Raw genomic sequence first — 18698 nt, forward strand, 5'->3', positions numbered from 1 at the left:
ATGGAATTCAGTTATATTAAATTTTAACGTGTACAGAAAAATTAATTTGAGTAAACAACATATCAAAAGCATTTTTGTTGAATTTTCTCACGAAATATCATTTTTATATAAAAAATGTATCCTTGAATATGTGAAATCAATCGATATTTTAATTTTTGATACTCTAACAAAAATTGTAACGCCTACAATACTATTATATTTTATATAAATTTTATTTTATATAAAGCAGCATATGTGGTCGTAGAGATTATAAAAATTTATGGTATCTTAAGCGATTATATGGTTCTATATTTTATTTGTTATTCTTTAATTATTAAGTGTATCACAATGCTGACAGTCCCATGCATCATACTCCATTGTTCAGGGTTTAAACATTACTCAAAAGAACTGTTCTTATCTCTTTTCATTCAATAAAAAGGATCACGATAATGAGATTTGTCTGATTGCAAACAGTTCAATTGAATTCGAAATAACCGAATAACTATTATTTAACTTTATCTACAATTTTTAGCGACTTTATTTAACCATTGGCTAGAACACGAAACAATTATGTTTAAAAAAATCTTTTCCTCGAAGGAAAGTACACGTGGGATTTGAAATAAAATTTGAAAGTGAATAAAAATGAATAAAACAGATACAAGAGTTCGATATATATTCGACAGGTTTGTTAAAAATATAAGAGAAAGTTGAAGAGAAAGCGAAATATTCTTTTGCAACCTTTGCTAAAATATTATACTATGTTGAAATTGCAGTAACTTATTATGTAGTAATTTACTTATTACGTGATAATTCGTATAGACACGACAAGTAAAATACACAGAAATTTATTACACGGTAATTCTATAGTAATACAGTTTTCAAGAAAGAGATTTGATTAATTTTTCATCAAATTCTAACCTGACCTTGAACTATGTTTCTCGCAAAGTTTCCTTAAGATTCCCTCTGTTTGTAACGCAATTGGATCAAGTTTTCTTATTCAATTAATTCCAAACACGTTTTACTGCGTTATAGGATACATAGGAATCAATGTGGATATGAAACTTGAAATCATTTAACCCTCAACTAGGTCATCACACATGATTCACACCAATTTCAATTGTATATTTATAGACTGGCAGACGTTCTCATTACCTGCACATAGTTGTATTCCCTCAGCATGACACAGAATTTCTAGAATTGCGCGGGTAAGTTAGTTCTGTTCCGAATTCTGCACAATTACGCGTTGGTTACGTTTGTTTACCCAACAACGTTAGCTGCGCGTGTTATCTGAAAACAAGCGATATTCAAAATGAAGTAGAGGAGATTGCAAATAATATGTCCGCTTTGATTGATGTCGAGGCAGACATCGACAGACAGCGAATAAACCGAAAATAAATTTTAACTTTCCTGAACGATGTCAAAGGACGAAGCAAACATGCTGATCATGAAAATAATCGATTCGGAAAGAAAGCGAAGGTGACGACGGAGAAACAAATTACAATTAGTCGAAGGGGGAGCAAGACAATATTTTTCATAGCAGGTACATAGTAATAGTTTCAAATAAACAAAACCGTCTTAATTGTACTTAATATTGTGTTTCATATTTATATTGATATCACGTTAATTATATTAATTAATATTATATTAATATTCTGGTGTAATACGATTAAAACCAACATGGAAGGATAATATCTTACATGTTATTAAACAATAAGTTTTTCTTCAAATATCTTGCATGAAATTTATTTTTAGTTATCTATGTATCTCTGAAGGTAAAAGATATATGATAAAAAAATTCGCAAATCATTAATTTGTTTCTTAACCTTCGATGGTAAATGTGTTTATGTTAATATTATAGCGATATTGATATTATATTAACCCTTTGCGAATGAATGTCATAATATACCTGGCATAATACACTTTTGCTTATCAAATCAAATGTATATGACGTATATGACGTATAAAGAATTTCCCTCGATTTGTTGTTTCCAATTGTAATATATTTTATACATCGTTATCCTCTGATCTACACTTGGTGGTAAGTATACTAAAAATACTTTTCATCTGTAAAGGGTTAATATTATATTAATAATATATTAATTTTGCATTAATATTCAATTAATACCGTATTAATATTACATCGATACCTACTGCATTAATATTATATGCAATATTAAGTATATATAATATTAAATTGTATATGTAATGTATATATCATGTTAAATTGTAAAATTTCAAGAAAGGTCTTTGCCAAACACGTATCGCAAAAATAAAATCTATTTTCCTGCATTTCCGTTAGATAAATCGTATTAAGCACGATTTCTTATTATCCGGTATGATATAAAAGATACACGTCTATCAAAAGTTTTAAAAGCTTTTAGTGAATGTCACGCTATAAAAAAACGGCGAGTTTTGTATGTAAATAAGCGACTATTCCTATAACATTGTATTAATATTTTCCGTTTGAGAAACTTTTCGAACCTAAATCGTTTCTCGGTGTGGATGAAAGGAAGTTGAATACTTCCATATAAGTATTAACCTGTTACGAGTTGAAAGCTAAGACGTGCATAAAAGTTACAGCTACGATACATGGATATGTCAGAATATTACTTATAGGATGGGATAATCAGATGTAGAGTTAGCACTCGACGGCGAAGTTAGGTTAGGATGTTGGATATTGGCATTTCATAACCTGTAATCGGATGATATATTACAGACTGTAAAAGTATATGGACGTGAAATATCCCTTAGTTCGAGCATTAAGTAATTTTGGGATAGACATTTGGAATGGATAATATAAATTATATTTAATAAAGCATATTTTACGAGATTAGTTCTCGACAGGTCGGGAACATCTTTACCGACTGTACGAACGGAGAATTGCGGGCATAGCCTTGTTTGTATAGAAATGAATTGTCACTTACTTGCTGAACAATATTATTGAAGTTGTTTCAAAGATAAGTCGAATAACGTCAAAACAGTGATTATACTAGACTAAAACTTTGAATTAAATTCAGGAGCTATTAATTTCTGTACATTTTCCTCTACAACTCGATAAAATTGATACCGGAGTACGGTAGGTTATGACACACGCGAAATCTCTATGCACTTGATTCCTTTTAGAGGGCGCACTGATCTAATCGGCGCGCGTTTTTTAAAAATAAAATCACTTATATATGATCGACAGCAAAATTGCATAGATTCTTGACTGTTATAATATAACCAAATTTAATTTAGTGCTTGTTGTATTGTTTTATCTTTTAATCTTTTCTTTACATAATTCGTTTTATATGAGAATATTAGTATGTAAAAATCAAAAAATGGTTATAAATAAAATTTGTCGAATGTTACAGATATTACGTTATATTATATTATATTACAATACGTCGTGTTAAATTTTCGTCCGTTTTTCTATAATAATTTTATAATAATACTTTTTTATATTTTTATAATTTATAATAAATGCTTCGAATTTAATTCCGTATTAATATTCTTATCATCTCGATGTAAATATATTTTCAGCGATTTTGAAAATGGAAAATTGAAAAGAAATTTCGTTATAAGCCCGACAATTAAAGAAATTAATTATCTATAGTTGTCGAAGTAGTCACAACAATATTACGAAAAGATACGAAAAAATATCAATCAATTTTTCCATACGCAAAATAACTAAATCTTATAGGTATTTCTCTTCTTTTTCCTTTTTTATTATAGCGGATATTGTTTCCAAATTTAATCAACATTCCTTTAACTTGTAGGCATTTATTATAAAAATTAGCGTGGATTATTAAAGGTTAACACTATAATAGACTTAAAATACCGTAAGCAGTATGTCACTATTTTATTCCTCTTTGGTTTATTTTTTTATTTGTATTCTTCTCCAAAATAAATTATAGAATCAGGAAGAACAAGATAAAGTTAATTCATCAAAAAACGTCAGAGAATTACGTTTTGATATCTAAACCATACAAGCAACCATACAATTTTCTCTTTTACTGTAAAGAAAAATTGCAACGTTTTATATATATATATATATGGAGAGAGAGAGAGGGAGAGACTATTAAAAATGATAAAATGACTATACTGATGACAAATGACACAGTGGCGAATCTATTTCTTAATGTTTTTCATGTTAAATAACAAAATGACAATCTATAACCTTGCGACTAAAATTATATTCAACGTGTTTTTGTTATTTTTTCCACTTTTACAATGAATCATAATTATATACAAATCAACGATATATTTGTAATTCACAAAATATCATAAAACTAAATATGTTATTCTCTTTGTAATAGCTTATATATAGTGGTTGACTAATATTGAAAGTCTCTTGCATACATATTTTTTTATAATTAAAACAGGTTCTAAAAATAGATAACGAAGAATTAAAAATTTATTTTTCCCTCAGTGGCAGTACAGGAATCATGTTTATGGAAAAAGTACATTTAATATTAGGACTATCAAATGATTAAAAATTATTAAAATGAATTACTTCAAAATTTTCCTTTTCCGAGGTATATATATGTACTGGTAATTACAAAAGCGATCTAAATCAAAAATAAAAAAAGAAACCATTTTTTCCATTTAGAATTTCGGAAAGACAGTCAAAAATTGAGTCATTACATTAACTTCTTAATTTTGCCGTAATTAAGTTTGTCAATTTATAATTTATTTAAAACGCGGAATTTTCAATATTTCGAAACGAGACAAATATGACTTAGATCACTTTTATAACCACTAGCACACGTGTATATCGAAAACGTGCAGTTGCTTTTTGCAATATTAATGCTGATCTATATTACTCCTTGCACTGTAACGAGGAGTTGTCATCATGAGCTTTTCGTGCTTTAAGATGACACAAAGATGAGCTAAATCTTCTGTACCAATATTAAAATTATACTTAACGCGTTTTAAAATAAATGAAATTCATATAAATTCTAAAAATTCGTGTAATTTTTTAAAATTAACATTATCGTACTGACTGAATGGAATTAAATACTTTTTCAATGTATAAGTGTTTAGAATTAAGTCGTACCACGAGTGATTAAGGCTGAAACATAATTAAATATATCTAATTATTTTCGTCAGAACACTTCAATTAATTTTATCTATATATATAGACATACATTATAGATTGGAAGTTTTTATTGTTAAGTTATTCGAAAAAAAAAGAAAGCGAAAGAGAAAGTAATGGAGTTCTAACTGCTCGAAATTATATCATATTTTTCTTCGTGATGCTGCTTTATAATAGATAGTCACGATAGTTTGAAAAATTTAGAAAGAGGGTTTTAAGGAAATATTGTTGTAATCCGGCCTATAATAGTCAACTTTTTGGAGATTTTATTTTAAGGAAACCATGATACATATTGACATGCAGTTTTCGTACTCAGATTTATTTATACTTAGAGAATATTTGCAATTTTCTTTTTAACGAAATTAATGAAAATTGTGGAAATGATATAGCTTTAGGTAAATCGTGTTTTTAAAAACGGGCTCGAATGGCTGACGTGATTCCGGACTATCTGGATATCGGAAACGAAAAAACCAAAAAGCATCTTAATTAGTATAAATACAGCTATAGAATAAACCACCGAAACAGCGAAATTTCAAAAATTAAAAGAATGGCAGCATTTTGGAGTTTAAATATCGATTTTCCTTGTGCTTTTCGTCTTTTGGGTGGTAAACAAAAATAGAAAAAAAACATAAGATTTTGAAATTCGTGGTTCACGCGATAAAGGTACATCCGATGAAGCTCTCCTCCAAATTTTAAGTCAATGGGTCGACTGAAAAGCGAGATATCCCGTCAGCCAATTCAAAAAGCATAGTTTCGAGAAAAACGCGTTTGAAGTTTTCGTTGCCCGTTGTACAATGCCTATACGTCGCGCTTTAAACGTCTATAACTTTGTTAATTTTACGAATTTGAACAAATCCTTTTACACAGATATTTTCCACAGCGTATACTTTGAGAAAATGTAAAAAAAAAAAATTGACTTTTTTAAGCCGGACTGCAACAATTGCCCTTTAAGTCTCAAAAATAAAGATTGTTTAGCGAATGAATAAAATAATGAAATTCTATCAAACATATTAGCAGACAAATTATTCTTCGTTTCAAAAGCGATAATAGAGAAATTGAATGTGACTCAATAAACATTTCAGACTGCATTCATAGATCATTCTAATGTGAAGAATTTCACTTTAGATCTAACAGTGAAGAATTTAGTAGACAAGTTGGTCATTTGTTCTGCGTTTGCTGATTATCAGCAGTATAAACATGCATCGAATAATAAATGACGATGAAAAATGAATATTTTATAATAATATCGTAAAGGAAGGAGCTTATTGTCTGAATAGAAATATCAAATGCCTTCGATAAATATGAATTACAGTGAAAACTTCATTATTGAAAGACCTTATGGTTTCCAATATTTTTTGTAACCAATGTGATGTATGCAAATTTTATTTATGTACTCATATAAAATATGTTTCCCTTTATAACGTAAGAGAAAATTAACGAGAGTTTATATTTTCTCTTTTCTGTTTTCTTCCTTTTCAAATATTATGCGATGTATAATATTTGATTATGTGAAAAATGTGTGCAATTGAACAAATTAACGGAAGGAGGGTGTCAAAAGATGTTTAAATCTTGGCCAAATTTTTGACAAGACATTATCTCGATTCCAAAGATTAATTGCACCCTTAATAAATTAATAAATGCACCATTATTTATCCAAAATGTGATGGGAAGATTATCAGAAAAAGCAATCGTTGTAGAAAATACACAGAACGAAAAACTTACCCTGAAAAGGAAATTGTTTACTCTAAATGTCCTTAATTTTGAATTAAATGCATAAAGCGAGGAAATTCGACAATAGTTTAGACGTGGAAGTAGATTTGTTTATTGCAGACAAAAGAAGCAACGCTTAATGTGCAAACACTTGAAAACGACAAATTATTCCAATAATAAAGGAATTTATAACAACGAAGAAACGAATGCCAATATTATCCTATCCAAACAGCACAGGGAATGAATTAACAAGATGGTAATGTATCGTAAACGGCTATGGAAATTATATTGCAGAATAACGTAATACAGTAACGAACGTCTTTCACGATGAATTTTGTTTATACTGAAACCAACAACATTCCATTAAACCCAATTTCAGATCGACAAATAGATATATTTATTCTTCCTTTTCTTCTTTATTTATAATACTTGCAAATTTCAAATGAGGTTTATTTATATTAATTATATAAATATTAATGGTATCATCGAGGCTTGTGATAATTTACAAAGCAATCCAGACAAGTTTCTCTTCTTGTACAGTGTCTCAAAATTTGATAATTTTGAAACAAGAGGAAAAGGAAAAATGAAACGAGACTTTTCTTTTCAGTCCGATTTTCGTTTCTTCTCTAAGATTCGACAGCTGCCAGAGTAATCATTTTTCTAATAATCATTTAACGATGGATGAGACGATGGTTGGATACAAAGATGTTAACCCTCTATGGGCCAGTGTAACTTTCAAGTTACACGCTAATTTTATCGCTATTTTATTAAATACTACATTCAACGTTATCATCTTCATCACTTCAGTTCGCGATTTTTCTTTCGATATATTTATAATTATTTTTACAATACCTCCCGTGGGTCCATTTTTAAAAATTCTAATTCTTTTTCATTTACCGGTTATTCGATCATGATAGGTTAGGTCCTCTATGGCCCACTATGACCTTTCTCCACGAGATGGCGTGGAAAATTATCTTGTCTATCTATTGCGCATTATCTTGGCACGATAGCACAAACGTTGTTAATTCAAACTTTCAATATGAACTCGTCATAATAAAATTGTCAAACCTGCTGAATTTATTGGTTGATATTTGTTGATTTTATGTTACATACAATTCTTATAATCAAGAAAAATATATATTCGGTCCATAGAGGGTTAAGGAGTTATAATGCACAGAAATAGTAGCCAGTGGAAACGGTGGAAAAATTGTATAGATGTTTATTAAATGGGTCAAGGGTTAGAACTGACCTATCTGTTTAGGTCCACGCAGGTGTAAAGACGTCTGCAGAAAACGGGAGACAAAAGACAAAACGCAGGGGAAGGGATGGCCCCCACATCGTTAGGATGTAGAGTTTATTTTAATGTTTAGTTTCTACTGCAACGAAAGGAAATCGTAGACTCTGTCAATCTATAAAAAGCAAGAAACCACAGTGTAAACTATTAGGGTGTCCCATAAGTCTTTTCCGCGCCACGCTATGTATGTCCTTGAGCCGGCTATGTTTGTAAACACGCAGGCTTATTTATTGTCCGTTTATTTCTGTCGTCTCACAGCTCTTTCAAAGTACATTTCGTTGGTGACAAAGTCTCTTTTAAAATATTTTTCTACGCCGTTCAATATGGATAGCCAAAAGAAGAATTTGTGGCATGTTATGCTTGATTGCTTTAAAAAAGGTAGTAGTGCAAAGGACACTGCAGACGGGATTTGCACCGTTTATGGGAGTGGTACTACGACTATTAGAACCGTTCGCAATTGGTTTAAAAGAAATTTAGAGCTGGCAATTTTGATTTGAAAGATGAAAACGGCAGCGGCCGCCCATCAGCGACGGATACGGACCTCATCAAGAGAACGCTTGCTCAAATGCCCAAGTAAGTCTCAAGAATTTTGGAAAGAGGGCATAATGAGGCTTCCTGAGAGATGGAAGAAGGTAATAGAGCAAAACCGTTTATATATAACACAGTAAATCAACCTTAAACAACAAATATCGTCTATTGATCCCGCATAAAAAGAAAAAGGGAAAAACTTATGGGACACCCTAATATATATTGCACACCCAGAGGAATCTAATTCCCTGATTAGGAATTTAATGGGCTCTGTTTCCTTGATTTTCCTTTTGAAAGAATCAGCAAGGTCTGACTGTCTCGAACCTATGATAGTTCTTCCAATTATGGTGAGTAATAGAAATGTTACTGGAACAATTGCTGCACTTCTATGGAGTGGAACACTTCTACAGCCGTTGAATCAAATGGAATTGAATGAAATAAAAGTAATTGAATAAATGGCCCAACATACATATGCGACTACCAGAAGAAAAAGTAAGGAGAGAATTTTTGCGCAATTTTTGTCAACCAAGTAAAATAAACTTGTAAATTATTAGTTCTATTTGTTGCATTATGTATTTTATCTATTTTAGTCAAAATTCGCTGACTGATTAATAATAATTAATAATTCAAGTATATCTGGAATTATCAAATTTTTTAAGTAAATAATTCTTAAATTTAAAGTATATTTATGCACACACAGAACTATAATTTTTGTCTTTTTATTATTAATTCCATTTTCATCATTTGCGATATAAATGGATACATATCACTCGCTGATATTAATATGGAAAGTAGAGAAAATAAAATATTTAAAAAAATTTTTAAACAACGTTAGTCGAAATAAATATATGGTGTAATGTTAAGTATTAATTTATGATAGATTTATTAATTGGATGCTCTCCCTCCATATATAGCATAATATATAGTGTTATATTAATAATCAATATAGCATAAATGTTATATTAGGTTTTACACGTTATGAAAAGTCCCTACAAAAATAGAACGGAGAAATTTTTCAGTGATAGGAAGTAGTCTATATTTTCTATGAAGTTTAAAAAAAAAAATTTTTAAACGAGTAAATGTTGTTAATATTAAAAAACTATTATTTATTTTACATACTTTACATTCTCTGCATCAAACATTTTACCTCAGCTGAAAATAGTTATATCAGTAGATAACAAATTTATTTTATGCTCCTTTCTGCAGTTTTCATGTATTATTTTAAATCAGTAATTCAAATCATAGTATTTTTTAAATTTCAAGAACAGTTTCTTTTATCTAAGAAGAAGAAAGTTTATTTTATTAAATTAAGTAATAATCTCTCCGTTTCTCAACGTCAAGTGTATCGAAGAACTATCATCTCGAACTGTTGCTTGAACACTCTGTGATGGATGAACATATTAAATTAAGAACGATCGGAAAGTGTATCTAGCCTTTTCTTTTCATTCAATTTTACATGAGTAAAGACCTTCTGGAGAAAAGCAAACGGAATATTTAATTTAGCTAGTTAATATTCTTTCATCTTTAATATCTCTTTCAATATTCTCCATTTACATAAATTTGCAACCATAATCAAGTATAATGCCTGGGTTTTACACGAACGAACTGAAAACAAAAACTATGGGACTTCGCGTAATTTATTCATTTTTATTCATTTTCAGCGTTTTAAATTCTACATATTTTTGAGTGGAATGTTCAATCTTTTATGATTTCATGGCGTAACAATTCTTTTATAAAATACTACTAACTAAACAAGTGAATTTTTTACAAATGCATTCACGTAGTCAAATTCGTTATTAAAAAATACAAAATTTATCAATTTACGCCATTGGCATAGTTCCAATGGTTTGCGAGATATTCGACCAAGAATGTTTTATTATCCGTATTTTGGGACCGGTTTTTACTCCCTTAATATGGCTGATGGCGAATAAAAAAAATACGAGTGAAATATTTTTGGCTGCTCCAACAATCGTGCAAAATTTCATCCAAATCGGTATATTTCCTTGTAAGATACGGATAATCAAATGCGAAATAACATTGTCTTAAAGAAACGCAAATAAACCTGTTACTCTACTCTGTTAGTACTTTAGGTTTGATTCATATGCATTTTACGATAAACGATAAAATTAAAAGTTTCGGAAATATATATCGTCTTTTTCTTGCCCATAGGTTATAAAATTGGTAATTACATTTGTAGTAAAAATTTTGATCACTGTTAGCAATAAAAAAATAATGAACCATGCATAATCCTACGACACAATTTTGTGACCATAAACAAGTCATACGATAGATATGACACCCAATGTATCTTTTTGTTTCGCATCTCACGATCATCTTAGAGGTTAGCTTATCATTTTAGTGACATTTCCAACGTTACCGACTGAGTATAGAGTAGGATTGCAACATTAGTAGCACAATTTGAAACTGAAACTAAATTTAATTATGTAATTACAAAAGAGGTACAGGATAAGACAGTTTATAAACGTAAATGAGATATAGAATTTTATACTTTTACGATAATTGTTCATTCGTATATAGATTGCTATCAAATAATTATTAAGGACGATAACTCCGAGCAAGAGCTCATGTACTCTCAATTTCTTCTAACTTTTGACTTTCCCTGTGTAATCAAATTTTTATCGATAAAACTATTAATCGAACGAACATAACTTTATTTTTCATTCATTTAAAAAAGTTTACTTTTCAGAAATAATTATATCTTTTATGTAAATAATTATTTTCCAGCTACTAGAAAGCTATTCGAAAATTACAAATTAACTTTCATTCTATATTTTGCTAACTGAAACATTTTTAAAAGTCTGAGAAAATATTATATTTTCCTGGATTTATCGAAGAATGGGTGGAATTTGTGTACAAGGTACATTTAACAATTAACACTGCAGCGATTAGTAAACGGTTGCCTTGGGTGCCAATTCAGGTAGGTAGAATATTCAAATAAGCTTCTTCGCGAGCTTCAGCCTGCCAAATGAATCGCTGCGCAAGAAGATATTTAATGGCTCGTTTATAAACGAATTGTATGCAAGAGTAATTAAGATGTAAAGTAGACCTTTCGCAGTCTGGCACCTGTACTTAAAACCTTTCTCCTGCTCTGATCATAAATATTTCCTTATATATTTTTAAATTGCTTCTACTGATTTTTATCGTGCCATAATCAAAAGAACTTCAGAAGGAGACCATATAAAATTTTAATAATAGAATCCAATATAAATATGTGAATATTTATATGAGACAAGAATAAAAAGAAAGATCTTCTACATATTTTAATTACATCAACACCGTGGTAGCAATTTCTATCTTCTTAATTCTTTGCACTACAATGACGAGTCTAATTCGTCACGTTAAATCTCTCGTGGTTATAAGCTATACTAATCACGCGACCATAATTATGTTTTACACGATTTAACCCTTTGCACTCGAGAGGCGCCTCTCTGTTACCATTTAAACAAATTCTAAAGATGGACGCTAATTAATATATTAAATTTACAATTATCCATCGATGCGTGGAATATCGAAGTAAAATAATTCTACGTCGTAATTTGCATACGATTTCTTATTTATTGGTTTAAAAATATCGTCGACTTTATGGCAGAAAATCTTCGAACTACTATTTTTCTGGAATGAAAAATCACCGAGTGCAAAGGGTTAACATGAACAAAATTCGAAGAATTTCTAAAATTTTTACGTAATTTATAGGTATATGGTAGTTAACTGAAATTAAATACTACTTCAATGTATACTTTTTCATAAGTAAATCGTAAAGTACAAGGGGTTAAATTAAAGATTGGCAAAAGGAAGATAAAGTTATTATATAACTACGTAATTATAAAATAAAAACTGTCTTCGCATTTATTAACGTTATATTTATTAATGAGATCAATGGAATCATTTTTGTCTTTTGATAATATGTCATTTGATTAATGCTAAATCGTAGAGATTTCTAAATTTTTACACAGTCGGTATTTCAGAACACTGATTATGAAGTTTTATGAGTTACATATCTATCGTATATTATTATCTATGCCGTGATGAACAGAAAAACTGTATCTCTGGTTTTTCAAGCGTTCATCGTATATTATTTCTTTAATATACTGAAATAAACTTATTTATTCATTTTATCGTCAATAAAGCTTTATCGTTCAATTTAAAGAAGTTACGTGCGAAATTTACTACAGATTTTTCAGAAGATTTCAATAAATTTCAGTTTGGAACGAGTGCTATATTATAACATGTCTGAAGACTGAAATTGCTTAAGTGCATTAGGAAAATTATTATGAAATTAACCCTTTGCACTCGAGAGGCGACCATCAGTCGCCATTAGATAAAATTTCGAAGATCGATATTAATTAATATGTCAAATTTAAGATAATGTAACGGTGTGCGAGCTATCGAAATCAAATAATTCCACGTGTTAATTATTATACAATTTTTTATTTACTGCTGAAAGAAATATCGCCAGCTTTATAGCAGAAAATCTTTGAATTCTTACTCATATTTATCCAAAAACTCGCCGAGTGCAAAGAGTTAAAGAATATTGAAAATTTGAAAATATGACTGTTCGAATTGAACATCTTAGTTTTCTTTAAATTAATTTTATTGTCGTTGGTCGTCGATGATTTCCATGGTTAATGCGTTAAGGTTCACTAATTATGGTAATTGGATTTTCTAGATGATTATTGGAAATTGCTAAATTCTGATTTCTCATTTATTAAGAAATTAAAATTTCTCTTCTATTTTCTTTCTTACATATATTATAATTTTATATAACACTTAAATTTAATATATCTTATATCTTTTTTATAGGGAATGTCATATAAAATCTTACATTTTAATGATAAATAAAAATTAGCTTGTAAATTGTATTTATCATGTATCTGAGACGAAGCTAAATAAAATTAAACTATTTTAATGTACTTTTATCTTATCAATTGTAAGGTATAAAGATCACTAGTGATTTCCAATGTAAGTGTGTCAAGACTTTTCGTGTCAAGAATAAAAATATAAGTATTATTAGATGGAACAAAGAATTATCGATTAGTAGGGGAGTTTGTTGCTCTAAAATTAGGCAAATACTCAACGAAATTACTATAATTATTAATATTAAATCCTGAAGAAATCAACTGTAATTTCTCTGTTAAAAGTAAATTCAAAACAAATTTTATATAACAGCTTCCAAAAATAACAATATTATTATAATGTAATAGTTAATGTAATAACAGTGGTATCACAAGAAAGATTTTCTCTTTTTGATTCATGCGTTATTTCTAATTTCTTTTTCCCAGTACTTCATTTTCTACATAAAATCAAGGATGATCAGCAAGGAGTTAAAAATTCAAGCTTACATTTATTAAGAATTTTTACTTGGAAATACAGCATACAAGTATACGGCAGTAAACGATGTAAAATGATTTCACATAATGTTTATGAAGCTTTTATTACTGCAAAAGTCGATTCGTGGAAGGCAACGAATCGATGGCGAAAGTAGAAAAAATTTGGGAAGACGTGTCTGTAATCGAAGGTGAAAAATGACGTGAATATATAGAGCCAAAAGCACGTAGAAAATTTATCAATGTAGTTGCAGTATGTCAATGCAAGAAATTCATCTGCATATTAAAAAAGAAAGAAAAGTAGCATAAATAAATACTCATATCGATGCACAGAGAATCAACGAAATGAAGTATTTTATTCTTTCAATTTGAATTAATCCATTCGCGTATTAAATTTGAATCTATAGTGGAAAATAGATACAATACCATAAGATACAATTCGATCAAGGATGTCAACAAAGATCCAAAAGAAAATGTTAGTTGACGAAGAAAGTGAACGAAAATTACAACAAAGATATGAACAAAATTCAGGTCCAAAATAAAATAATACCCAAAATGAATCTCCATTCAAAAACTGATGATTTATGGTGGAATTTGCTTATTATTATTTATGCCAATTCTCTTCCACATGACCAAGCTACCAATTTGCTAATAATTTGCTGCAAACGAATAAAAGAAATCAGAATCGAACTGAAATTTATTGATAAATTTTCATCTTCTCTATATGGCAATGTGTGGCCTTATGTCGAGACTAAATTGACAGAAGATGAAGAATATCGTATGGGAAATTTGATAAAATTTTTTTATAACAACTTTACCTTCACAGAATAAGAACAAAACAGAAGATAATTAATTTTTGCAGGGAAAAATTTATACTCAAAAGTTTTGTATTTATATAAACGCGAAAAATATTTCTCCTAAGTGAATGTGTAGAGGTTATGAGAAATTCGATTTTGGTTTTCTTGAACGGAATACTTTTAATACACCAGTCAACGAAGCTCGAAATTTTCTGGGAAATAGTATCATCGAAATATATATCGAAAAATGATTAGTTTGAATGATATTTCGTTGTGAAGGAATCATTACTCTCTTGTTATTGCTAATTTTATTTATAGAGTTACGTAGTAATATTTAAATCGCTGCGTTAATTATTATCACATATTTTTATGGAATAAGAATTCTACACGAAATGCTTTTATGTTCGACGATATTCAATTTTTCTATCATATATGTATGTACTATAAATAAAAATTATAATAAAATATATATTATACAAAAATATATCGAGATATTCACTTCGTAATTATCCTCGTTTAAATGCAATATAAGCATATTTTCTGGTTAAAATGTAGAGTTTTAAACGATGTTGGCTGTATTTTGTAAAGACGCAAGTCTTTCCAATAATACGCAAATGTTATTTTTCATGTTTCCATTACGTCATTCAATACTCGCGTGAATGTAATTCGCGCGAGACGTCGAGTTAATGCAAATAAATAAGGAGTCGCGGCTGCAGCTATAGGTTGGCAGACGAGTCGAGTCATTATAGTTTTCATCCTTGCTTGTTCTTGTTCGGTTGAACTATGTGATATTTATACTTCTATAAACATGCCTCGCATGATCTCCGCCACTGAATACAATGATAATCAAGTCGTCTGCTGCAAAATGAATCAATTGAACCTATCTGGGTGTTAATGAAAGGTTTAGTATTTTAAATGTTTATGTGATACGCGTACAAATTAATTCAGAAGAACGTACCGACGAATGTGAAGATAGCTTTGGTAAAAATGATACACTTTGTACATTATTTGACCCTTTTTGCACTTGGTGACTTTTTCGTTACAGAAAAATAACAATTCTAAGATTTTCTGCCATAAAGTCGACGATACTTTTAATATTTTTAGAATTATTTTACTTCGACATTCCACGCGTCGTTGGGTAATTTTAAATTTAATTTTATATTAATTAACATCGATCTTTAGAATCTGATTAAATGGCGACTGAGGGTCGCCTCTCAAGTGCAAAGAATTAATTCTGTGATATTTTTGGGATACCTATGGGATGTCTATGGAGTACAAAGGAAATGCAAATTATGAATGGGTATACGAACGTGATAAATTTCACAATGAAATAGACAATTTACGAAAAATACAATAAATATTATTGCAATTAATGTAAACGTCTGATTATTCTATCCACCTGTAGCAGGCTTATATTATCGTATAATATCGTATAATAAATTCATCAACGTTTAAAAAATTATTTAAAAACATTTTTCATGAATTTCGGGAAAATCAGAAGTGATATTCATATAATGAAAATAAAAAAATCGTCAGTAGTGTTTGAGTATAATATTGGGTACCAGATTTTAACAGCAGTCCTATTCTAGAGGTGTATCTTTCAGGATGAAAAATGCATACGATAAAATAACACGGAATAATGTTTCGATTCACCGAATAATTTTTCATCTCTACTACTTTTAGTTACATTTTATAAAAATGATTTGAGCTTAAGTACAAATAATCACATTATAACGAAATATGTGACATCCAAGTTTACAGATGTGACGTTAGATTTAATCGTATTCAACGTCAACGATGTTGAAAATATATTTGACCAATTACATAATAGTTTGAGAGTAAACAGGAAATCAAGTTCGGAAGCAAATTATTTATGCGAGATTTCTTATGCATTATTTACATCCATATCGACAGTGAATAACATGACGATATGACGAATAAATTAGTATTCAGAAAATTAAATACATTCGACTATTCTATGATTTTATTATCCTATTACCCTAACTGCCTTACCTAAATCGTCACTGAATATATTTTCAAATATTTTTGTAGTTGCTGACTCGACTCGTTGAATGTATTCCAGTTATTCAATTATGAGATTACCGCACATGAAGAATAGATTTTTCAAAGTTTAAATTTGATCGTATTATTATTTAATTTTGTCTTATTATCAATCGCAATTAAATATGTTAAAAACGAATAAGTTTGATGTATCTTATTGGAGTGAAATTTACGATAGGAATGTTAAAATCTCGTTATCAACCATTTTGAATAATCATAACTTTAATTTGAGTTTAAACATAGCAGGATTATCGCGGAAAGTACTAAAAATATACGTTTAGTATTTCAGAAAAATTATGTAAATATTAGAACAAAACTGGTTTGCAACGGCTATAATACCTCGTTAGAAAATGAGTTAAAAAAAGAATTGAAAAATTCTACCCACAATGGAATTTTCAGAAAGAAAGTTTGAGATAATTCATAATATATAAGAAGAAAAATAACGTTTCGGATAAAAGTAAAAGTAAAGAATTTTAACACGATTGGTCACATTTGTTATTTGACTTAACTAAGAAAAATAAAAAATATAAATAAATTACATAAATAATTCTATATATATAAAAGCTGATTATCTACTTCTTATAATCACAAATTGCAACAAAATGTATTCTAACATTTTCAAATACTAAAAATACTAAAGAATGCTTTAACGAATAAATTGTTTAGAAATGAAGAAGCCATAGAATAAAATTGTACACAAATAATTACATAGTTAAAATAATTAATAAATAATTATTAATGTAATAAAATAATTACATTACTTAATCATCGGGAAATATGCATATATCTGTACGATAACTGTGTGGATTAAACACGTAATTTCTGAAAGAAACTATGCGGAAAGTGAAATTTCATATGCATATTTTGTAACAGAAGAACCTTCGTTTCTTTCCAAACTAAACTTACTCTTAAAGACTTCCATATTTTTCGTATATAATTTCGTAACAAAATTTATCATTTATCTGTCAGTCGATCCAAGAGAAACAATGAAACAATTTCAAAATTTTTAAACATCGTTCAGTTTTATCGATAAGAAAATGATTATTTGTAAACTTCCAGTAAAGGAAACTGACGACGTTGAAATACAATAAATTTTCACCTAGAACAAAAATGAATCTTTTGTCTCGTAACAAAATTTGGACGACTGAAAAATAGAAAAATTAATTATTCGAATGATCATGGACAGAGGATTTTGGAATACATAATAATTCACAGCGAAAGTTCGATAGATAAATATACGAAAATTAGATTTCAAGATTAGTTAAAAGATATATCGATAACGTATAATACAACTTCCGGTATGGTATTTCACAAAGCAAAAGATGAATTTAAAAGTATACAAAACTGGTTTATGGAATTAGATTAGATTTAAACCCCCGTGATCCTTCCTTTTATAATAGTTGAAACATCAAATTCTTCGGATTGGATTATCGTATCCAATGGAATCCAGATTCAAACTCCTTTATATCATGTTCCTATAACAGATGATTTCTTTTTATATTTCCTATATACGTAATACCGCAATAAACGCAGATTTTATTCACTAACCACATGAAAAATTGGTTTCAGAAATGCCTCGTTTATCCTGATATTTACCGGTACGTAGAGAATCTGTCGTCAATGATATCTACGTATGATTCCTTTCCTCCATAATAAACTGCAAGTATGTACATTAAAAAGATAATTAAAGTTTGAATTATTTTACGCTTTAGAAGCATATAAACGGTTTTCATGGCGTGTAGCGGCTACATAACGTATATACCAGTTCTTTATAGAGCAGACGCGTCGCACGCGATATGTCGGCGAAATGAATTACGCCGCTTCTTACTTGACAAATAAAACTTACCTTTTCGATTGGATTTTCTAGCTGTTATTTAATACTCTAAAGTTAATCGAATAAATGGAAG

At 29.2% G+C, this 18698-nt stretch overlaps 1 protein-coding gene and 1 long non-coding RNA gene across 2 annotated transcripts in view; both read right to left on the bottom strand.

The window, feature by feature from the left end:
* Window positions 1–18698, bottom strand: part of Tlk (Tousled-like kinase) — a 367700-nt gene that overhangs the window by 94982 nt on the left and 254020 nt on the right. The gene's annotated exons all lie outside the window — the stretch shown is intronic.
* LOC108546791 (uncharacterized) lies at window positions 18171–18688 on the bottom strand. Its single transcript, XR_001890155.1, has 3 exons — window positions 18638–18688; window positions 18340–18448; window positions 18171–18266 (listed from the first exon to the last, which is right to left on the bottom strand). It is a non-coding gene; the product is annotated as an uncharacterized LOC108546791 (long non-coding RNA).

The sequence above is a fragment of the Eufriesea mexicana genome, unplaced genomic scaffold (assembly GCF_001483705.2).
Source record: "Eufriesea mexicana isolate 0111107269 unplaced genomic scaffold, ASM148370v2 scaffold757, whole genome shotgun sequence".
NCBI lineage: Eukaryota > Metazoa > Arthropoda > Insecta > Hymenoptera > Apidae > Eufriesea > Eufriesea mexicana.